The sequence below is a fragment of the Musca autumnalis genome, unplaced genomic scaffold (assembly GCF_047663935.1).
Source record: "Musca autumnalis isolate F117 unplaced genomic scaffold, ASM4766393v1 scaffold_5, whole genome shotgun sequence".
In the NCBI taxonomy this organism is placed as follows: domain Eukaryota; kingdom Metazoa; phylum Arthropoda; class Insecta; order Diptera; family Muscidae; genus Musca; species Musca autumnalis.
This window is the reverse complement of record NW_027412088.1, coordinates 193,917,994-193,943,169: the sequence shown is the minus strand read 5'-3', so window position 1 is coordinate 193,943,169 and position 25,176 is coordinate 193,917,994. Positions and strand designations below refer to the sequence as shown.

Sequence of the window (25,176 nt, the reverse complement as noted above, 5' to 3'; positions counted from 1 at the left end):
TCCAATTATCTCGTTGACCATGGGCTTCAGTCGTTCGCACAATATCCCTGACACTATCTTGTAGGCAATAGGGAGTAGACTTATTCCCCTATAGTTAGAGCATACAGTCTTATCTCCTTTCTTGTGGACGGGGCACAGGATACTCAGGTTCCAATCGTCGGGTACTCGTTCTTCCTGCCAGATGATGCTAACTAGCTGATGAATACACCTTATCAGCGTGTCGCCTCCGGTTTTGAACAGCTCGGCTGGCAAGCCATCGGCTCCTGCTGCCTTATTATTCTTCAGCCGATTTATTGCTGTCTTTACCTCATCTTGGCTGGGCGGTATACATTCAATACCATCTTCTGGGATTGGGACAGTGGTATCTTCGTCGTCTTCGCTGCTACTGAATACTAACAGTTTTGAAAAATGTTCGTACTCAGGATATGAGTACAACCTGGATTTCTTAAAAAAAATTTTCATTTAAAAAAAAAATACTGAGGAGGTGTTTTAGTTTTGGCCGATACTGTATATAAGATGCTAGAAGAAGATCCCAAAAGACCCTCAAAAATATTCTTTAAATAATCGAACCCTAAATAAGGCCCCACCAAACTATTCTTTAAATAATCGAACCCTAAATAAGGCCCCACCAAACTATTCTTTAAATCGTCCACGCCTAAAGGAGGTCCATTAAAAAAACAATCTTTAAATCATCCACGCCTAAAGAAGGTACCTCAAAAACATTCTCTATATACCCCAGGCCTAAAGAAGGTTCCTCAAAAAATATTCTGTAAATCATCCACGCTTAAAAAAGGTCCTTCAAAAAATATTCTTAAAATCATCTATGCCTAAAGGAGGTCCGTCAAAAAATATTCCTTAAATCAACCACGCTTAAAGGAAGTCCCGCAAAAACACCTAAAGGAAGTCCACGAAGAAATATTATTTAAATCATCCACACCTCAAGGAGGTCCCTCAAAAAATATTCTTTAAATCATCCAGGCTTAAAAAAGGACCCTCAAAAAATATTCTTTAAATCATACACGCCTAAAGGAGGACCCTCAAAAAATATTCTTTAAATCATACACGCCTAAAGGAGGACCCTCAAAATATATTCTTTAAATAATCCACGCCTAAAGATGATCCCTCAAAAAATATTCTTTAAATTATCCACGCCTAAAGGAGGTCCCTCAAAAAATATTTTTAATTCATCCACGCCTAAAGGAGGTCCCTCAAAAAATATTTTTAATTCATCCACGCCTAAAGGAGGTCCCTCAAAAAATATTCTTTAAATTATCCACGCCTAAAGGAGATCCCTCAAAAACTATTCTTTAAATTATCCATGCCTAAAGGAGGTCCCTCAAAAAATATTCTTTAAATAATCCACGCTAAAGGAGGTCCCTTAAAATATTCTTTAAACAATCCACGCTAAAGGAGGTCCCTCAAAAATATTCTTTAAATTATCCACACCTAAAAGAGGTCCATTAAAAATATTCTTTAAATTATCCACGCCTAAAGAAGGTCCCTCAAAAAATATTCTTTAAATCATCCACGCCTAAAGGATGTCCCTCAAAAAATATTCTTTAATAATCCAGGCTTGAAGGAAGTCCCTCAAATAATATTCTTAAAATATTCCAAGTCTACAGAAAGTCGCTCAAAAATATTTTTAAATAACCCAAGCCTAAACAAGGTCCCTCAAAAAATATTCTTTAAATAATCCGCGCCTAAAGGAGGTCCCTCAAAAAATATTCTTTAAATTATCCATGCCTAAAGAAAGTCCCTCAAAAAATACTCTTCAAATCATCCACGTCTAAAGGAGGTCCCTCACAAAATATTCTTTAAATCATCCACGCCTAAAGGATGTCCCTCAAAAAATTTTCTTTAATAATCCAGGCTTGAAGGAAGTCCCTCAAAAAATATTTTTAAAGTATTCCAAGTCTACAGAAAGTCCCTCAAAAATATTTTTAAATAACCCAAGCCTAAACAAGGTCCCTAAAAAAATATTATTCAAATCAACCAAGCCTAAAGGAGGTCCCTCCAAAAAATTTTTTTAATCAACCGCTCCTAAAGAAACTCCCTCAAAAAATATTCTTCAAGTCATCCACGTCTAAAGGAGGAAGACCACTTCTGTAGACAGTAGAACCTCTTGTGGTCTCAAATTGAAAATACAAGACCTTTTGAGGCCTTCCATAGACAACTGAAGACCCCTTGTTGTCTTCTATAGACAATAGAATGCCTCTTGTAGTATTTTATTGACAAAACAAGTCCACTTGTGGTCTTCTATAGGCAATAGAAGACCTCTGGTGGTCTTCTATAGGCAATAGGAAACCCCTTGTGGCCTTCTGTAGACAATACAACACCTCTTGTGATCTTCTACAGACAAAAGAACTCGTCTTGTGATCCTCTATAGATAATAAAGACCTCTTGTGGTCATCTATAGACAATAGAAGGCTTATTATGGTCTTCTTTAGGTAATAGAAGACCCCTTGAAGTTTCCTATAAACAACGGAAGACCTCTTATCTTCTAAAGACAATAGAAGAACCCTTGAAGTTTCCTACAGACAATAGAAGACCACTTGAGGTTTTCTGTAGACAATAGAAGACTTATTGTGGTGTTCTACAGACCAATAGAAGACCTCTTGTGGTCTTCTATAGGCACTAGAAGACCTCTTGTGGTCTTCTATAGGCACTAGAAGACCTCTTGTGGTCTTCTATAGACAGTAGAAGACCTCTTGTGGTCTTCTATAGACAGTAGAAGGTCTCTTGTGGTCTTCTATAGACAATAGAAAACCTCTTGTGGTCTTCTATAGGCAATAGAAGACCTCTTGTGGTCTTCTATTGGCACTAGAAGACCTCTTGTGGTCTTCTATAGGCACTAGAAGACCTCTTGTGGTCTTCTATAGGCAATAGAAAACCTCTTGTGGTCTTCTATAGGCAATAGAAGACCTCTTGTGGTCTTCTATTGGCACTAGAAGACCTCTTGTGGTCTTCTATAGGCACTAGAAGACCTCTTGTGGTCTTCTATAGGCACTAGAAGACCTCTTGTGGTCTTCTATAGACAATAGAAGACCTCTTGTGGTCTTCTATAGACAATAGAAAACCTCTTGTGGTCTTCTATAGGCAATAGAAAACCTCTTGTGGTCTTCTATAGGCAATAGAAGACCTCTTGTGGTCTTCTATAGGCACTAGAAGACCTCTTGTGGTCTTCTATAGGCACTAGAAGACCTCTTGTGGTCTTCTATAGGCACTAGAAGACCTCTTGTGGTCTTCTCTAGGCACTAGAAGACCTCTTGTGGTCTTCTATAGACAGTAGAAGGTCTCTTGTGGTATTCTATAGGCAATAGAAGACCTCTTGTGGTCTTCTATAGGAAATAGAAGACCTCTTGTTGTCTTCTATAGGCAATAGAAGACTTCTTGTGGTCTTCTATAGGCAATAGAAGACCTCTTGTGGTCTTCTATAGGAAATAGAAGACCTCTTGTTGTCTTCTATAGGCAATAGAAGACTTCTTGTGGTCTTCTATAGGCAATAGAAGACCTCTTGTGGTCTTCTATAGGCAATAGAAGACGTCTTGTGGTCTTCTATAGGCAATAGAAGGCCTCTTGTGGTCTTCTATAGGTAATAGAAGACCTCTTGTGGTCTTCTATAGGCTATAGAATGCCTCATGTGGTCTTATATAGGCAATAGAAGAACTCTTGTGGTCTTCTATAGGCAATGGAAGACCTCTTGTGGTCTTCTATAGGCTATAGAATGACTCATGTGGTCTTATATAGGCAATAGAAGAACTCTTGTGGTCTTCTATAGGCAATGGAAGACCTCTTGTGGTCTTCTATAGGCTATAGAAGACCTTTTGTGGTCTCCTATAGGCTATAAAAGACCTTTTGTGGTCTTCTATAGGCTATAGAATGCCTCTTGTGGTCTTCTATAGACAATAGAAACCTCTAGTGGTCCCCTATAGGCAATAGAATACCTCTTGAGAAAGACCCACATTTTACACGGCGAACGAGGATGCTCCAAGCGGGTTTAGAGGAGACTGCCATATCATCCATTCAAAGAGGTCTGTAGTCTTACGAATGATATGACTGGGAAAGTCGTCATTCTCCTTGGGTAGGACCCTATCCTTATCTCTAGTACTAGGACTTCATAAAATTCATAAATTCTGAATGTTGTACTTAACTTTACCATGGGAAAGCCTATTAGCAGAGATTCAGATAATTCACCAACCAACGCTTTATGGAACTGCCTAATACCTTTGATCTTTGGATAGCAGAGAGGAATTTCCGATACATCATCACCACTGGATCCGCTTGCCATTTTCCAACAAATACCTGAAATAAAGCCTAATGTCTAAGTGGAGCCATGGGATTAGCGAATGAGGGCGATAAGCTTCGCCGTACGAACGTACGGGTCAGGGAACTAACATTTGAAGGCAATAAATTAGTCGGTGAGTAAAAACTACTAAAAAGTGGCTAGAGCATCTGAAGTTCTGCAACATTGAAATCGGTATTAGTAAATTATAGTCGATAATTTTTGGAGCATTTCTTCCAGCCGAAGAAGAACCGCACCAGTTTACAATGGGTGATGTTGCACAAGTTTTCCGAGGTTCAAAACCATCGAAAGCGCTTGGATCTGGCGAAGTTTCAATAATGAAGCTAAAGCAGCTGCATGAACCAGGAGTCGAGTAATTTAGCAAGACGTCAACATAACTTTAGCAACCCAAATAGTTTCGAAAACGAGCAGGGTGGCAACAAAAAATCTTCGAAATACATGCAATCAGAGGTGCCGCTTTTAAGGGCTAGGCAATCAAATAGGTGCCATATCATTGCCTGTCCCTTCGGGGATTGTTTTGGTAATATTTTTATGTATGTCTTAAAAATATCACGCAATTCTAAAGTTCTGTTCAGTTCTGAAGTGTTCAGAGAGCTTCTTTCGTCCTTTACTGAGTTCCGTGAATATGTAAAAAAGTCATATAAGCTTTGCAGGGATCAAACAGGGTTTGCAAAACCTTTGGCCATAGAGAGGGCGAAAGAGAGGGAGAGCTGCCGAAAGCAGAAAACATAGCACGAATAAATTTGTTTCTCTTCAGCCTTCTCTGTGGAACAGCTTCTAATGGCAAAATGTCCTTTGGGAAAGCTTTCTATGTCTGGGAAATTTGTGTTTAAGGATATAAGATCTAAGTAGGCATTGCCTTCTTCAAACCATCACAGCAGTACCTCCATAACTCAAAAAATAACACAAATGTTTATAATTTCCAATTATGTGCCTGTCACATTTTATGTCTAATTTCAAAAATATTATCTTCACATCTTTGTCATGTAACAAAGACTCACATCGCCGGCTTGTTAACACCATTTGTGTGACAATCGTGATGTAAACTCTACTTACCCACATTTACCTCCCTACCACCACCACCACCTCCACCTACTTACGAAGCAAACAATTAATGATTGATGTGACAAACTTTTGACATGGCCTAACATCTGGGTCTTTGTTGTTCCTCATTTCGGTGTGCAAAAAAGCGTTTTTCTGTTTGATCATGAATGTGCATACATTGGAGAATTTTGTTTTAACAGCTTAACTCGTTTTTCGTTTAAGAATTATTATTTATATTACCCTCAAAGAAGAACGCCTCCACATATCTATATATATAAAAATGGTGTAAAAAATGTATAGTAATTCATAAAATGAGAACGGCTAGGCCGATTTCTGTAAAATTTTTTGTCAGTTATTCGTATTTTCGAGGAGAAGGTCTTTACGGAAGAAAATTTTGGAAAATCTCTCTGGAAAAGTCGGAAAATTGGAAAAATCGAAAATTTAGTTTTTGTATGAAATTTTATTCCTTAATAGCGAGACGAAGTTCGCCGGGTCCGCTAGTATACCATAAATTAGAAACTTAACTTTGAAGAGCTGTAAATGTTGATGCTGTTGCTGCTTGATTGCTCATGCCAGCGAGTGATTGTCATCTATTAAATGCCTTAAATCACATTTATGCCAAACAATTATTTCATAAAACGCAATTACCATAAATGATGTTCTCTTTGTGATTACTTCGTCAGCTGCAGAATGATGTGTTTATGTAACAACTGTTTGGCATCTTCTTTTGCTTTACCCCCATCTCTGTTCCTAACAAGATTTGTTGTTTTTAGCATTAATGTAAATATATTAAGACAAGTTAATAAGCTGTTATTAAAGCAAAGAAAAAAACAAACTTAAGAAAGCTTTCAAATAAATAAGTTAAAATATTTATGCGCACTCAACGTGATGGCAAAGCTTGAGGAATAAAATAATGGAGTGACAGCAAATATTTTTTATAACAAAGAGAAGAGTTATAGGAATTAATTGACATTCAATAATTTATTATTTCAACTTTTACGAGATAGATACATGGTGGCCAGAAAGGTGTGTATTGTAAAATCAGAATCGAATATATACAGTCGAATTTCTTTAGAACGTTATAGATAGACTCCATTGAGAGAACATTTATATCATATATTTATATTTGCACTAGTTGAAAAACCATGGACTGACAACAGTGTTTGCTCAAATTGTTGTTGTTGTGTCGGCACACATGCTGATTTATATTTAAAAATCGTCAAATACGACTTCATGTTATTTACAACGAAGAGAGAGAGAGCGAGGGAGATGTTGTCAACGTTTATGTTCATATTAGAGTTGATGTACACGCCTGCACGTTGTCGTAACAACAGAGAATAACAAATCCAAATGAGAGCCATGTCAGCCATTGTTTAACAAAGGGACATTACTCTCCCAACAATTCTCTCTCAATTATTTTGGACACCAATGATATTAGTGATGCGGCCTCACGCATTCGACTCTCTCTCGCTCTCTCCACAAGCAGCGTGTGCGTTAATGCATTGCTAAAATTAAAAATCATTGAAACAAGCGACAACAGAACTTTCTTCATTGACTTCTGAACGAAGACTGAGTGGTGGTTGTTCTGTTGTTATTCTCATCAAGGGCACGTGTGTCCCTTTTTGCCGGATGCTGCAATAACATACGACTTTTTGTGGTCTTCTGTAGACCAGGTATCGGCACCAATACAAACGCATTGTTTGCTGCCTCACGCATTCGACTCTCTCTCGCTCTCTCCACAAGCAGCGTGTGCGTTAATGCATTGCTAAAATTAGAAATCATTGAAACAAGCGACAACAGAACCTTCTTCTTTGACTTCTGAACGAAGACTGAATGGTAGTTGTTCTGTTGTTATTCTCATCAAAGGCACGTGTGCCCCTTTTTGCCGGATGCTGCTGTAGACAACGGTAGACCTCTTGAGGTCCCTTATAGACAACGGGAGACCTCTTGAGGTCCCTTATAGACAACGGAAGACCTCTTAAGGTCTTCTATAAACAAAAAATACCTCTCATGGCCTTCTTTTTGTTTTTCATGATCTTCTTTTGGGGTATTCCATAGACTGGAGAAACTCCTGAGGTATTTTATAGAAAACAGTATACCTCCCCAACAAAAATACTCATATCAAAACCCCCTACTAACCCATTATTTTGACAAGGGCATGTCGCGATAAATAGGTATTTATTTTTTGACTGGAGAACTCCTGATGTATTTATAGACAACAGAATATCTTTTGAGGATTTCTATCGATGAGTGGGACCGCTTCTATCGACTAGTGGAGACCGCTTGAGGTCTTCTATAGGCACCAGAAGAACACTCGTGCACTTCTGTTGGTATCTCTTGAGGTCTACTGGTGAACTTCTGAGGTCTTTTCTAAACAACAAAAGACATTTCGAGGACTTTAGAAGACAACAGAAGACCCGTTGAGTTCTTCTGTAGACAAAAGCAGACCTCTTGAGATATACTAGAGAACTCCTAAGACCTTTTATAGGCAACAGAAAACATTTTGAGGTCTTCTGAATACAACAGAAGACCACTTGAATACTTCTGTAGACATCTAGGAGACATCTTGAAGTCTTCTATGGACAACTGGGGAACTCATGTGGACTTTAATAGACTACAGAAGACCTTTTGAGGATTTCTTTCGATGAGTGGGACCGTTTCTATCGACTAGTGGAGACCGCTTGAAGTCTTCTATAGACACCAGAAGAACTCTCGTGGACTTCTGTTGGTAACACGATACTTCTTGAGGTCTACTGGTGAACTTCTGAGGTCTGTTATAGACAACAGAAGACCTTTCGAGGTCTTTAAAAGACAACAGAAGACCACTTGAGTTCTTCTGTAGACAAAAGGAGACGATCTACTAGAGAACTCCTAAGACCTTTTGTAGACAACAGAAAACCTTTTGAGGTCTTTTGAATACAACAGGAGACCACTTGAGTACTTCTGTAGATATCTAGGAGACATCTTGAAGTCTTCTGTGGACAACTGGGGAACTCATGTGGACTTTAATAGACTACAGAATACCTCCTGTGGTCTCTCGAGGTCTTCTATCGACGAGAAGATACTGCTTGAGGTCTTCTATAGACAACAGAAAACCACTTGAGGTCTACTGTAGACAACAGGAAGCCACTTTAGTACTACTGAGGTCTTTTATAGACAAGAGAAGACCTCTCGTGGTCTACAGTTAAAAACAGGAGACCTCTCGAAGCTTTCCATAAACGACAGTAGTGCTCTTAAAGTGTTTATATATAAAAGAAGGCATAACGAGGTCAAGTGAATAACTCCTGAGGTCTTTTCTAAACAACAGAAGACCTTTCGAGGACTTTAAAAGACAACAGAAGACCACTTGAGTTATTCTGTAGACAAAAGCAGACCTCTTGAGATCTACTAAAGAACTCCTAAGGCCTTTTATAGACAACAGAAAACCTTCTGAGGTCTTCTGAATACAACAGGAGACCACTTGAGTACTTTTGTACAAAATATGAGACATCTTGAAGTCTGCTATGGACAACTGGGGAGCTCATGTGGACTTTCTCAAGGTCTTCTATCGGCGAGAAGATACTGCTTGAGGTCTTCTATAGACAACAGAAAACCACTTGAGATCTTCTGTAGACAACAGGAAGCCACTTGAGTATTACTGATGTCATTTGTAGACAACAGAAGACCTCTCGTGGTCTACACTTGAAAACAGGAAACCTCTCGAAGCCTTTCATAAACGACAGTAGTGCTCTTAAAGTGTTTATATATAAAAGAAGGCATCCCGAGGTCAAGTGAAGAACTCCTGAGGCCTTTTATAAACAACAGAAGACATTTTGAAGCTTCTAAAGACAAGAGGAAACCGCATGAAATCTACTATAGACAACAGAATACCTGCTGAGGTCTCATTTGACAACAGGAGACCTATCAAGGTCTTCTATAAACGACAGGAGACCTCTTGAAGTTTTTATATACATAAGAAGGCCTCTTGAGGTCAACTGAAGGTATTTTCTGAGGTCTTTTATGGACAACAGAAGACCTTCTGTGGTCCCCTAGTCTTCTGTAATACCACACAACACCTTTTGAGGTCTTCTTCCTTCTATAAACGACAGCAGACCTCTGAATACTTGAGGTCAACTGATGAACTCCTGAAAAGAAGTCATTTTGAGGCCTTCTAAAGAAAACAGAAGACCTCTTCTGATCTCCTCTTAGCGATGTGAGACATCTCAAAATCTTGTATAGATAACAAGAGACCTCTTCAAGTCTTTTATAGACAACAGAAGACCTTTTGAGGCCTTCTTAACACAAGTGGAAACCTACTTAAATCTTCTATAGACAACAGAATACCTCCTGAGGATTGCTGTTGAGAACAGGAAGCCTATCGAGGTCTTCTATAGACGACAGGAGGCCTCTTGAAGTTTTTATATACATCAGAAGGCCTCTTGAGGTCAACTGAAGGTATTTTCTGAGGTCTTTTATGGACAACAGAAGACCCCTGTTCTTCTGTAACACCACACAACACCTTTTGAGGTCTTCTGTTGTCGACAGGAGACCTCTCGAAGCCTTCTAGAAACGACAGCAGATCTCTGAATACTTGAGGTCAACTGCTGAACTCCTGAACAGAAGTCATTATGAGGCCTTTTAAAGGAAACAGAAGACCTCTTGTGGTCTACAAATTAAAACAGGAGACCTCTCTCGAGTCCTCTTGAACTTTTTATATACAAAGGAAGGCATCTTGAGGTCAACTGGAGGTCTTCACCGAGATATATTATAGACAACAGAAGACCTTTTGAGGCCTTCCTTATGCAAATGGAAACCTACTTAAATCTTCTATAGGCAACAGAACATATCCTGAGGATTCCTGTTAAGAACGTGAGACCCATCGAGGTCTTCTATAGACGACAGGAGGCCTCTTGAAGTTTTTATATACATAAGAAGGCCTCTTAAGGTCAACTGAAGGTATTTTCTGAGGTCTTTTATGGACAACAGAAGACCTTTTGTGGTCCCCTAGTCTTCTGTAACACTACACAACATCTTTTGAGGTCTTCTGTTGTCGACAGTAGACCTCTCGAAGCCTTCTATAAACGACAGCCGACCTCTGAATACTTGAGGTCAACTGGTGAACTTCTGAACAGAAGTCATTTTGTGGCCTTCTAATGACAACAGAAGAGGTCTTCTGGTCTCCTCTTAACGACGTGAGACCTCTCGAAGTCTATTATGGACAACAGAAGACCACTTCAGGTCTTCTGTAGACAACTCAAAACCTTTTGAAATCTTCTGTTGTCGGCAGGAAACCCCCTAAAGTTTTCTTTAGACGATATGAAAATTCTTCAAGTCTTTTGGAGACAACAGAATACATTTTGAGGTCTTCAAAACGCTACAGAAGATCACCTGATTTCTTCTGTAGACAACAGAAGACCTGCTAAAATCTTCTATGGACAACGTATTGTGGATCTCTCGAATTCTACAGACGTAAGGGGACTTCTTGAAGTATTTTATAGGCAACCGAAGACCTTTGGATGTATGTTAATACAATGGAAGACCACTTGAATTCTTCCGTAGATAACAGGAGACTTCTTGAGGTCTTCTATAGACGACTGGAGAATTCCTCAAATTTTTTGAAGACACCTTGAGAATTCTTGTGGTCTTTTATAAACAACATAAGAGATCCTGTGGTCTCTTTTTGACAACAGTACACTATTCGAGGTCCTCTACAGACGACAACAGAAGACCTTTTGAGGTCTTCAAAACACTACAGAAGATCACCTGATATCTTCTGTAGACAACAGAAGACCTGCTGAAATCTTCTACAGACAACCTATTGTGGATCTCACGAATTCTACAGATGAAAGGGGACTTCTTGAAGTCTTTAATAGGCAACAGAAGACCTTTGGATATCCGTTAAGACAATGGAAGACCACTTGAGTTCTTGCGTAGATAACAGGAGACTTCTTGAGGTCTTCTATAGACGACTGGAGAATTCCTCAGATCTTTTGTAGACACCTTAAGAATTCCTGTGGTCTTTTATAAACAACAGAAGACATCCTGTGGTTTCTTTTTGACAGCAGGACACTATTCGAGGTCCTCTACAAACGACAAGAGACCCTTTGAAGACTTTTTAGACAACAGAAGACAACTTGAAGTCTTCTGTCCACAACAGGAGGACTTTTGAGGTCTTCTGTGGACAACGGGATTTCTCTTGAGGTCAATTAGAGAACTTCTGAGGTATTTTATACACAACAGAAAACCTTTTGGACCTTCCAAAGATAACAGACTAACACTCAAATTCTTCTGTAGACAACAGTACACTTCTTTAGGACCGCTATAGACAACTGGAGAATTCCTAATATCTTTTATGTACAACAGGAGACCTTTTGAGAGAGAACTTAGAGAACTTCTGAGGTATTTTATATACAACAGAAACTCTTTTGAGACCTTCCAAAGATAACAGAATACCACACAAATTCTTCTGTAGACAACAGGATACTTCTTAAGGTCCGCTATAGACAACTGGAGAATTCCTAATATCTTTTATGGACAACAGGAGACCTTTTGAGAGAGAACTTAGAGAACTCCGACTTATTTTATATACAACAGAAAACCTTTTGAGACCTTCCAAAGATAACAGAATACCACTCAAATTCTTCTGTAGACAACAGGACACTTCTTAAGGTCCGCTATAGACAACTGGAGAATTCCTAATATCTTTTATGGACAACAGGAGACCTTTTGAGGTCCTCTATAGACTACATGACCTCTTGAGGTATTCTACAAACAATAGAAGACCTCTCGAAATATTCCCTAGACTACAGGAGACCTCTTGATACTCTTTGTAGAGAACAGAAAACATTTTGAGTTCTTGTAAAGACAACAGAAGATCACAACATGAAACTTCTAGAGGTCTTCTCTATACAAGCGGAGAATTCCTTAGGTATTTTATAGTAAACGAAAAACCTCCTTTGGTACTATAATGGCAACAAAAGAACTACTGAGGTCATCTTGAAGCGTTCTATAGACAATAGAATACCTCTTATGGTCTCCTAAATACAATAGAATAGTCTTGAGGAGTTCTATAGAGAATAGAAGACCTCTTGAGGTCATCTATAGACATTAGAACCCCTATTGATGTTTGTATTCATATTTGTAATGGGAAATCGTTGATTTGTGGCCTATTTTTGCACAACTAAAGCTAGGGTCACACTAGGCAAATATTTTCTCCAGCGACAGGGAGTGTGTGTTTACTGAGAGCAATTGAGCATAAATTTCCATGCCTTATTTACGCTCATTTGTTCTCATTAAGCGCACACTGATGGCCGCTAGAGCAAATATTTGCCTAATGTGACCCTAGCTTAATAAGAAATCCAATAGAAACCTTAATCGGTTGCACAACTACATGATACTTTTGAAACGCCACAAGATCCATGTAACCATATATGTATTTGAAAACAAAACAACTCAGAATCTGCCTCCATTTTCATTTACATCACCACAGAAGGTGTTGCCATAGCTTCTAGATGGTGTAACCCATCAGACAAAAATGAATCATGTAACCAAAAAAGAGTATCTCTTCTGATTTCCATTATCTTCATCATCTACGAAAGCAAGCCGCAACAACAAAAACAGTAACAACCCCCAAACATCGATCAAATAACCAAATCTATCTTCGGCGCAAAAAAAAAAACACTTAACTTAACTATATGAGGAGGTGCATAAAGTATTGAAATTGAAAACGGAGAACAAACAAAAAACAAATCATGCCATAAAAATGTCTGGCAAACAAGCGGTAGCTATTAGTAGGCGTCTAAGTTATCAAGAAAAATAACATGCCCTCAAAATATAGTTGTTTTTTGTTGGTGTTGTTGTTTCTTTTGTTGCTAAAAGAAGAGTTTGTATTTTATTACCATCATTATAACATCAATTGCTAGAACAGATATTAAATCATATGAAATACAATGATTTGGAAAACGAGGCCAAAAAATTTCATTCAAAAATTTAAAGGAGTATTGGAAAATACTCGTATTGGATTTAATAAAATGTTTACCTATTTATAGCCAAGATGAACTTTATCTCACAATAGATACACCATCCCCTATCAAGTAATTAATGTTATCTCGTTTGATGTCAAAAAGGTTTACATATTAATTGCTTAATGACATGCCTTCATAGCTTTCAACACCTTGCTGATAAAATACTGATGAATTTAAACGCCCTTCTCAATCCAGACCTAACTCAACATTGCAAATGAAAAATAAAAAAATAACAAATTCACGTTCAATGTTGTAATTAAATTTAATTGAACATAGAAATTGTGCTTTATCGAAATAACTGAATCTAACAACAACAATAACAATTAATTAGCATATCATCTTCAATACAATCAACTTGGCATTGCTACTAGGGATATTGAACAAAAAATTCATAAAATTTTTAATCGATAACGGAAATAATTAAGCAGATAGCTTAGTCAGCTGTGATTTGAACAAATAAATTCCTCAAAGTCATATGGAAATTAAACCTTGTGTTTGAAATAAAAATTCCAGAATTGTAGAATTTATTCAATAAGGAATATAAAAGTTAACAAGTAAAAAAAGTGTCAGTCGATTTTGCCGACAGAGACATACCCTCAGCCTGTGTTAAATGAAACACTTTTCTCCAAAAAAAACTTATGTTTTTAGGGCGTTTTCAAAAATATTGTGGATTTGGAATAAAGCTCAAAAGTTTTGCGAGGGAGGTACCTAAGGGAATGGACCGGCATAGTCCATTTTGGAAGTGGGTTTTACTTTGGGAGTCATTTCTTTTCAATAAATATCGTGCCCACCTGTCATTTCAGTTGGTCACCATATAATTTAGAGCTATATCAGGAAACATGTACTTAACTACAAAAACTTGTAATACTAACGCTGTAAAGAGGGTCACTAGGAGTACCTTACCTAAACATTTTCAAAGGTTCCTTGAACAGACCCTTAACCGCACAAAAATATTGAACATTTGTGTAGGTTGTACCGCAAAGATTGGGCCCACTTTTGAATATATACTAAGTTTGGAAAAACTATTTCGAGATCCAAAGTTTGGACCAAATCGGTAGCTCCGCTTTCGTATACAAAAGTTCACCGTAGATGTTTTTTCCTATACAAAAGTTCACCGGAGATGACTTTTCCTATACAAAAGTTCACCGGGGATGACTTTTCCTATACAAAAGTTCACCGGAGATGTTTTTTCCTATACAAAAGTTCACCGGAGATGACTTTTCCTATACAAAAGTTCACCGGAGATGACTTTTCCTATACATAAGTTCACCGGAGATGACTTTTCCTATACAAAAGTTCACCGGAGATGATTTTTCCTATACAAAAGTTCACGGGAAATGACTTTTCCAATACAAAGTTCACCGGAGATGACTTTTCCAATACAAAAGTTCAACGGAGATGATTTTTCCAATACAAAAGTTCACCAGAGATGATTTTTCCTATACAAAAGTTCACCGGAGATGAGTTTTCCGATACAAAAGTTCACCGGAGATGAGTTGTCCGATACGAAAGTTCACCGGAGATGACATTTCCAATACAAAAGTTTACCGGAGATGACTTTTCCTATACAAAAGTTCAGCGGAGATGAATTTTCCAATACAAAAGTTCACCGGAGATGACTTTTCCTATACAAAAGTTCAGCGGAGATGACTTTTCCCATACAAAAGTTCACCGGAGATGACTTTTCCCATACAAAAGTTCACCGGAGATGATTTTTCCTATACAAAAGTTCACGGGAAATGACTTTTCCAATACAAAGTTCACCGGAGATGATTTTCCAATACAAAAGTTCAACGGAGATGATTTTTCCAATACAAAAGTTCACCAGAGATGATTTTTCCTATACAAAAGTTCACCGGAGATGAGTTTTCCGATACAAAAGTTCACCGGAGATGAGTTATCCGATACAAAAGTTCACCGGAGATGACATTTCCAATACAAAAGTTCAACGGAGATGATTTTTCCAATACAAAAGTTCACCGGAGATGACTTTTCCAATACAAAAGTTCACCGGAGATGACTTTTCCGATACAAAAGTTCACCGGAGATGACTTTTCCAATACATAAGTTAACCGGAGATGTCTTTTCCAATACAAAAGTTCATCGGAGATGACTATCCCTATTCAAAAATTCACCGGAGATGACTTTTCCCATACAAAAGTTAAACGGAGATGACTTTTCCCATACAAAAGTTCGCCGGAGATGGCTTTTCCAATACAAAAGTTCACCGGAGATGACTTTTCCTATACAAAAGTTCACCGGATATGACTTTTCCTATACAAAAGTTCACCGGAGATGACTTTTCCTATACAAAAGTTCACCGGAGATGACTTTTCTTATACAAAAGTTCACCGGAGATGACTTTTCCTATACAAAAATTCACCGGAGATGCCTTTTCCAATACAAAAGTTCACCGGGATTGACTTTTCCAATACAAAAGTTCACCGGAGAAGACTTTTCCCATACAAAAGTTCAGCGGAGATGACTTTTCCCATACAAAAGTTCGCCGGATTTGAATTTTCCAATACAAAAGTTCACCGGAGATGACTTTTCCTATACAAAAGTTCACCAATACAAAAGTTCACCGTAGATGACTTTTCCTGTACAAAAGTTCACTGGAGGTGACTTTTCCTATACAAAAGTTCACCGGAGATGACTTTTCCAATACAAAAGTTCACCGGAGATAACTTTTCCTATACAAAAGTTCACCGGAGATGACTTTTCCTATACAAAAGTTCACCGGATATAACTTTTCCCGTACAAAAGTTCAACGGAGATGACTTTTCCAATACACCGGGGATGACTTTTTCTATACAAAATTCACCGGAGATGACTTTTCATATACAAAAGTTCTCCGGGGATGACTTTTTCTATACCATTTTAGCGAAAAGTTTTGAATTTTTGTGGGGAGGTACCCGAAGGAGTCAAATTTTAGACCAGATCGGTTTATCTGCTTGAGTGTTATAGTGGGCTCTATTCACTACATATGGTGCCATAGCGGGTTTTTACAGATTTCAGGTCATTTTTTCAGGAAGTATGGACTTGCCCCTGATGAAACTTGTACCGTCGCATGGGGGGCAGGGAATTCAAATTATTACAACAAAAATCAAAGCGATTCGTCCTAAACTAAACTTTTCCGAAATGTTGTGTGGGAGGTACCCGAAGGAGTGGACAGATTGAGTCCATATTGGAACCTTGGCAGAAATTTCAGGACATGCAAAGTATGAACCAAATCGGATACTGCCTTCGAGAGTTAGCATGCGCTCCATTTTAGCGAAAATTTTTGAACTTTTGTGGGGAGGTACCCTAAGGAGTCAAATTTTGGACCGGTTCGGTTTATCTCTTTGAGAGATAAAGTGCGTTCCATTCACTACACATGGTGCCATAGCGGGTTTTTACAGCTTTCAGGTAATTTTCTCAGGAAGTATGGACTTGCCCCTGATGAAACTTGTACCGTCGCATGGGGGACAGGAGTGGACCGATTGAGTCCATATTAGATCCTTGGCAGAAATTCCACGACGTGCAAAGTATGGACACAATCAGTTACTCTGTTCAAGAGTAATAGTGTGCACAAGTTTTCCGATAATTTTCAAACTTTTGTGGGGGAGGTACCGGAAGGAGTGGACCGATATAATCCATCTTCGAACTTATACTAAGCTTGTACAAAATATTACAAAAGCCAAATTTTGGACCGAATCGATTGATCCGTTCGAGAGTTATCGTGCGCTCCAGCCAGCCAGCCAGACAGGCAGACGGACGGACATGGCTAAATCAACTCCAAATTGTCTGAAACGGATTTCATCCAAACATACTTGGGGTCTTAAACCATTATTTCGATGGGGCACAGTTTGCCCGTATGAAAGTATATACACCCTCGTTAACATAAATGCTGAGAGTATAAAAAGGACCTCCTTATCATTAAATTTTTATATGAAATTTATGTTTCTCACGCTCCAAAGTTCCTACTATTCCCTTTTAAAATTCAAATTGTCCCATAATAATGTTCCTCAGAGGGTTAAATTAAATCATACTTTATAATGTTAAATTCTTTAGAAAGCAAAAAAATATACTGATCATGATATCCAACAAAACCAACAACAACTAAAACTTTTAGTAACGACAACTAACAATTGATTATCAATTATTCGCATAAGAAACAAACAAACAAAAAACCAACAACAAAAGATTATCCGAAAAAGATTTGTTCAAACGTTAAGAAAAACATTTAAAAATACACATGTAAAGTATTTGATTCGTAAAGCATGCATGCCGATTTGTTTTTGTTTTATTATAATGAATCTTTTTGCAACAACAATACCAACAACAATTGTTAATAAATATGTTAAAATGTTAGCCGACAGACAGTTACAACAATACAAACTAAATACAACAATTTGTAAACGAAAAGGAAATATTTATTTATTTATTAGATTGGCAACGATTCTCAATATCACCACCACCAACAGACGCAATTGTGATTAATGGCAGATATGGGAAAACATGACAAAAATTGTGTGCGCCAAACGACTGCTATTGCCGGTGTTGTTGTTGTTGTTGCTATGTGTAGTTTAACACTTTGGGTGATAATTCATGTTCATGTTTTTCCCGTTACTTTTCAACTACAAGGGAAAGAAAGAAACAACAACAAAAAAACAATAGCCTTTAGGTCGTGTCTTCATGCTTTAAGTTTGTTGCTTAAGTCTTTTGTTTTGTTTGTTTTTTCTTTTTCTGAACGCCACATAGGGCCACAAATCGTTTAGCTAATTATGTTGCCAACAAATGTTACACGCCATACGCTTCAATAGCTGCCACACAATTAATAGAAGAGGAACCTGGGCATCATTATAATGACGTCTATTTTAAATCATGCCGTTGATTTGCATTGAAAGCAAATTGGACCTTGAAGTGTTCAATTGTTGTTCTAGGAAAAAAAGGAAAAAAGAGATAAACGATCGATGATCTTACAAAACTCATTTGAAGTAAGATAATGAACTCAAGTGAATTGGAAATAAAGATAAGGGGAAACATAAAGATAAGGTAAATTAAAAATTGAGTAAAGAAAAACTGTTCACAAAACCGTATTTATTGGATAAGGCTTATAAGAACGCCTATAAAAAGGACCAAAGACGTCATTAGATCGTCTGGTATCTATAGGAAACCAAAATAGATTTTTTGTTTTCTAAAGAAGATATCAAAAGGACTTCCTTTGCCCATAGAAGACCTTCTGAGAAATTCTGTTATCTGTAGGAGACCCCAAGAGACCTTCTGTTGTCTATAGAAAACCTAAAGGGGTCTTTTGTTGCCACTAGAAGAGCTCAAGAGGCTTTTGTTGTCCACAGAATACGTCAAGAGCTCTGTAGTTGTCTAAAGAAAACCTTAAAAGTTGTTTTACCTATATAAGACCTTAAAAGGTCTTCAGTAGTTTACAGAAGACCTCAACAGGTTTTTTGTTGCCCATAGATGAACGGAAGAAATCTTTTGTTGCTGGAGAAGAGCTCTGTTGAGCTTTGTTGTCCACAGATGACTTAAAAAGTCTCACGTTATCTGTGGAACACCTCAAGAGGTCTTCTGCTGTCCATATAAAATCTCAAGCAGTTTCCAGTTGTCTATAGAAATTCCCAAGAGGTATCCCGTTGTATATAGAAAATCTTAAGAAGTCTCCTCTTGTCAATATGATATCTCCTATAGATGACCTAAAGAGGTCTCCTGTAGTTTATGGAAGACTTCAAGAAGTATTCTGTTGCCTCAAAAGATATTCTCTTGTCTTTAGAAAACTTCAAGAGATCTTATATTGTCGATGGAAAACCGAAGTCTTCGAAAGGATTCCTGTTGCCTATGGAAGACCTCCAATAATATTCCGTTGTATATGAAAGAAATCAGCAGTCCTTCTGTTGTGTATTGAAGACCTCAAAAAGTTTTATGATATGTATGAAGACCTGAAGGTGTGTTCTGTTTTTTTATGGAAGACCTCAAGAAGTCTTCTGTTGTCTATATGGAAGACCATAACAGAACTTTTTTTGTCTATATATGACTTGGAGAGGTCTTCTATTGTCAGTAGAAAAGCTCAAGTTATCATCTGTTGTCTATAGGAGATGTCAAGAAGTGTCCTGTTCACTACAGAAGACCACAGGATGTCTTCTGTTCTTTTTAGAAGGCGTTAAAAGGTATCCTAGGCCTACTGTTTTCTACAGAAGACATTAAGAAGTCTCATGTTCCCTGTGAAAGACTTCAAGAGTCTCTTGTTATCTATAGAAGACTTCAAGACGACTCAGTTGTCTGTAGGATATCAAAAAAGGTCCGGTGTTGTCTTCTGAAGGTCTCAAAAAGTCTTCTTTTATCCATAGAGCACCTTAAGAGGTCTTCTTTTTTCTATATAATACGTTAAGAGGTCCTCTGTTGTCTATCAGAAATGACTGCAGAGATATTCTGTTGTCTATAGAAGACCCCAAGAGGTCACATTTTGTCTATAGAAGATCTCAAGAAGTCTACTGTCGCCTATAGGAGAAGAGCTCACGAGGTCTCCCGTTGCTTATGGAAGACCTCAAGAAGTATCTTGTTGTGAATAGACGAGCTTAAAAGGTATCCTGTTATCTATGGAAAATCTCAAGAGGTCTCCTGTTGTCAATAAAAGGCCTATGGCGGCCTTCTGTTGCCTCAAGATGTATTGTGTTGTCCACAGAAGACCTCAAAAGGTCTCCTGTAGTCTACATAAGACCTTAACGCGTCTTCTGTTTTGTACAGTCGACATGAAGACGTCTCCTGTTTTCTACAGAATACCTCAAGATGTCAACTGTTACCAATGGAACCCTCTTAAGAGCTTTCTTGGTGTATAAAGAAGACTTCAAGAAGTCTCCTGTTAACTAGAGCGGACCACAAGATGTTTTCTCTTGCCTGTAGAAGACCTCTTGGGGTTTCCTGGAAGACCTTAACTGTTATCGTTCACAGACGTCAGACGGGTTTCTGTATTTTATAGTGTACCTCAAGAGGCCACCTGTTGGTCTAAAAAATACCTCATGAAGTCTACTATTGCCTATAGAAGAGTTCACGAGGTATCCTGTTACGTATGGAAGACCTCAAAAAGCCTCATGTTGTGAATAAGAGACTTCAACAGGTCTCCTGTTATCTATTGAAGACCTCAGTTGTCTCAGACTTCGAGTGATTTACTGCTTTCTCCAGATGACCTCAAGACGTATCCTGTTATCTACTGAAAACTCAAGAAGTCTCCTCGAAGACTTCAACTGTTGTCTTTAGCCGACCTCAGGTAGTCCTATGTTGATTATAGGAGACGTAAAGAGGCATACTGTTTTATTAAAAATCGGCTTAGAAGTCACTTATTGCATGTGTAAGACCTCTAGAGTCTCGGGTTGTCTATAGAAATCCTTAAAACGTCTCCTGTTGTCTATGGGAGACCGCGAAAGGTGTCCTGTTTGCTATAGAAGACCCGAAGATGTCACCTGTTGCCTATGGATACATTTTAGAGGCTTCTTGTTATCTATAGAAGTCAAGACGTCTCAAGAAGCCTACTGTCACCTATAAGAGACCTCAAGAGTTTTCCTGTTGTCTGTTGAAGACTCAAGAAGTCTCCTCGAAGACTTCAACTCACCTCAGGTAGTCCTATGTTGATTTTAGGAGACGTAAAGAGGTATCCTGTTTTATTAAAAAAACCCTAGAAGTCACTTGTTGCCTGTGTAAGACCTCTAGAATCTCTGGTTATCTATAGAAATCCTTAAAAGTCTCCTGTTGTCTATCGAAGATCCCGAAAGGTGTCCTCTTTGCTATAGAAGATCCCAAGATGTCACCTGTTGCCTATGGATAAATTTTAGATGCTTCTTGTTATCTATAGAAGTCAAGAGGTCTCAAGAAGCCTACTGTAACCTATAAGAGACCTCAAGTTTTCCTGTTGTCTACGGAAGAGTTTACGTGGTCTTCCGTTGTTTACGGAAGAACTCAAGAAGTTTTCTGATGTGAATAGAAGACCTCAAGAGGTCTCATGTTGTCAATAGAAGAACTAAGGAGGCCTTCTGTTGCCTCAAAATGTATTATGCTGTCTATAGAACACCTCAATAGCCTCTCGTTGTTTATAAAAGACCTCAAGAGGTCTCTTTTGTCTACAGAACACCTCAAGAGGTCTGCCGTTTTATACAGAAGCCCACATGATTTTACCTGTTGCCTATGGAAGACGTTTAGAGGTTTATTTTTGTCTAAAGAATACCTCAAGAAGTTTCCTGTTCACTACAGAAGACCACAGGATGTCTTCTGTTGTCTTTAGAAGACGTTAAAGGGTATCCTAAGCCTACTGTTTTCTACAGAAGACATTAAGAAGTCTCATGTTCCCTGTGAAAGACCTCAAGAGTCTCTTGTTATCTATAGAAGACATCAAAACGACATCAGTTGTCTGTAGGATATCATAAATGGTCTGGTGTTGCCTTCTGAAGGCCTCAAAAAGTCTTCTTTTTTCTATAGAGGACCTAAAGTGGTGTTCTGTTTTCCATAGAATACTTTAAGAGGTCCTCTGTTGTCTATCAAAAAATGACTGCAGAGATATTCTGTTTGCTATAGAAGACATAAAAAGGTCTCGTGTTGTCTTCTGACGGCCTCAAAAAGTCTTCTTTTATCTATAGAGGACCTTAAGAGGTCTTCTTTTTTCCATAGAATACGTTAAGAGGTCCTCTGTTGTCTATCAAAAATGACTGCAGAGATATTTTGTTTTCTATAGAAGACATCAAAAGGTCTCGTGTTATCTTCTGAAGGCCTCAAGAAGTCTACTTTTATCTATAGAGGACCTTTAGAGGTCTTCTTTTTTCCATAGAATACATTAAGAGGTCCTCTATTGTCTATCAAAAATGGCTGCAGAGATATTCTGTTGTCTATAGAAGACATCAAAAGGCCTCGTGTTGTCTATAAAAGACCTCATGAGCTCTCCTCTTGTCTACAGAAGACCTCAAAGGGACTCCTGTTTTCTACAGAAGATCTCTAGTGGAATTCTTTTACTTATAGAAGACCTGAAGAGATCTCCAGTTGTCAGTAGAAGAACTCAAGTTATCTTCTGTATTCTATGGAAAAAATGTTTCGTATTGTCTACAGAGGACCATAAGAGGTCGCATGTTTTCCATGGAATACTTTAAGAGGTCCCCTGTTGTCTAAAAAACGCCCTGAAGTGGTCTTTTATTGTCTACAGAAGACCGCGTGAGGGCTCGTCTTGTCTACAGAACAGTTTAATTGACATCCTGTTACCTACAGAAGACCTCTAGAGATATTCTCTTGTCTGTAGAAGACCTCTAAAGTGGCCTCCTGTTACCTACAGAAGACCCTTAGAGGTATTCTCTTGTCTGTAGAAGACTTTTAGAGGTTTTCTGCTGTCTGTTGAAAACCTGGAGTGGTCTCATGATGTCTTTAGCAGACCTGGAGAGGTCTCCAGTTTTCTGTAAAAGACCTCAAGTTGCATCCTGTTATCTGCAGAATATCTCCAAATATATTCTATTACATATGTAAATAAGACCTAGACAGATCTCTAGTTGTCAGTAGTAGGGCTGAGGTTGTCTTCTGTTGTTTATAGGATACCACAAAAGTTCTCTTCGTGTTTTCAGAAGACCCCAAAGGGTATTATTTTTCCAATAGAGGTACCCTTCGTGTTTTCAGAAGACCCCAAAGGGTATTATTTTTCCAATAGAGGTTCCCAAGAGATCCCCAGTTTTCCATAGAATACCTTAAGAGGCCGTCGATTGTCTACAAAAATGACCGAACAGATCTTCTGTTGTCTATAAAAGACCTCATTAACTCTGCTCTTTTCTACACAAGACCTCAAATGCCCTCTGTAACATGTAGAGGTCTTATGTTATCTATAGAAGTCCTGTAGTGGGGTTCTGTTTTCCATAATAAAGCTCAAGTTGTTTTCTTTTGCCTCAAGAGGTTTTATTTTATCTATAGAATCCCTTATGAGATTTCCTCCTCAGGTGGCCTTCTGTCTACAGAAAACTTGTAGAGATCTCTCGGTGTCAATATAATAGCTCAAGTTGTCTATAGGAAACCAGCAAAAGTGTCATGTTATCTTCAGAAGACTTCAAGGGGTCTTCTTGTTTCTACAGAGGACCTACAGAGTTCCCTTTTTGCTTAGAAAACCTTATGTGGTCTACAAAAAAGGCCTGAAGATGTTTGCGTTACCTTTTAAAAAGCTCATGTGGTATCCTTATTGAATCCTTAAGAGTCTCTTGTTTTGTATAGATGTCTTATGGACTTCTTAAAGTCATTTTTTGTATGGAAGCCATCAAGATGTCCTGTTGTCTATAGAAGGTCTTAAGAATGCCATCCATATCAGATTTTATGCTTTATGCCGTATTATGTGAATGTTTGCTACTAAATTTTCAATAAATTCCATGCTGCTCATAGTTGTGTAGATTTCAAACAAAAAAAGCCTTACAATACGAACTCATTTATTTCCATAAATATTTTTTATGAACTTTACGAATTCCCATAATAATAAATGACCACTGCAGCTGCTGTTTATGGTCCTCATTAACATTTAAAAATCTAACCTAACAAAACACTAATAAAACTACTTTGATTGTTGGAAGCTATAAAATTTATGATATCATTGGCCATAATCAATCATTTTAATTGGCTGGCTACTGTAAAATTACCGTTAAATCATTGCATGTAGTGGCCAGTCAATGGCAAGGAGATCCCCTTGATAATTCAAACATGTCGAATTCAAATAAAGACCATAAAAGGTTGTCTCACAAAATATGACTTATCTGATGAGATCAAAATACATTTTACATAACATTAATTTCAATTAAAAATATTTAAATGAAGATTTAAAGAAGAGGTTATGTTAAGATAAAGGCAATTGGCTTTCAAAATATTACATAAGAAAATTTGGGGTGTCTTAAAGGAAAACTAGCTGCAAGAATTCCGAGAAACATATTTTATAGTTCAGAATGTCCTACGTTCTACTTCTGTATTCCTTCAAAGCCAAAGAGTATTTTCGAGGCTTAGCCATTCAAAGAGATAGGGGGAGCGTAAGAGTGGTCCTCCTTATTTTCCAAATATTTTGTTTCCCACAACTGTTATATTTAAAATCTAGTCTATCATATTACCATTCTCAAGATTTTAATTACCTACAAAAATTCTTTGCTATTTTTACAATACCAATAAAACAAACAAAAAATGCCAACAGCCACTAAACAATTTTTGTTGTAAGCAACACCACCAGCAACAACAATCCTCTTAACTTACAAACCGAAACAGTCATATTTATTATTATTTTAACATTTCCACAGAGATAAACATCTTTATTATGTTCTTTAACTGTTGTTTTTGTTGTTGTTGCTGCTGTCTTCATCACTCCTTTCTGGTAGGCTGGCTGACTGGCTGACTAACTGACATGCCATTCGTGTTGTTGTGTTTTCTGTTATTTTTTTAAACCAAAAGACGTCATCATCAGTTAACATAAACTACTGGAAGTAAAACGCTTCTACTTCTCCTTCACCTTCTTCTTCTACGTTGTCTTTTGAATAATATGCATTGTACAGCAGCTTATCTCTTGGTGTTTATTGTCAGCAGTTGTTAAGCTTCCTCCCCTTTTCTGGTTGTCTTTTGTTTTCTGAACGCTGGTGTGTTGCGTCTAAAAAAGGTTTGTAGCCAATCGAGGCGCATTCACATCATCCACGCGTTACTCGCCTAACCATGTTAACATTCATGGCATATAAAAAATTGTTTTAACTCACACCATCACCATTATGGTTTTGGTTAATAATTTTTCCAAAAAAACAACAACAAAAGACAACTCTTCTTCAGCTTAAACTTTTCTTACTTATTTATGACTGA

At 37.8% G+C, this 25,176-nt stretch overlaps 1 protein-coding gene across 2 annotated transcripts in view; it reads left to right on the top strand.

Annotated features, from left to right (window-relative positions):
- LOC141387324 (pro-resilin-like) overlaps window positions 1–25,176 on the top strand; it is a 99,846-nt gene that overhangs the window by 38,909 nt on the left and 35,761 nt on the right. The gene's annotated exons all lie outside the window — the stretch shown is intronic.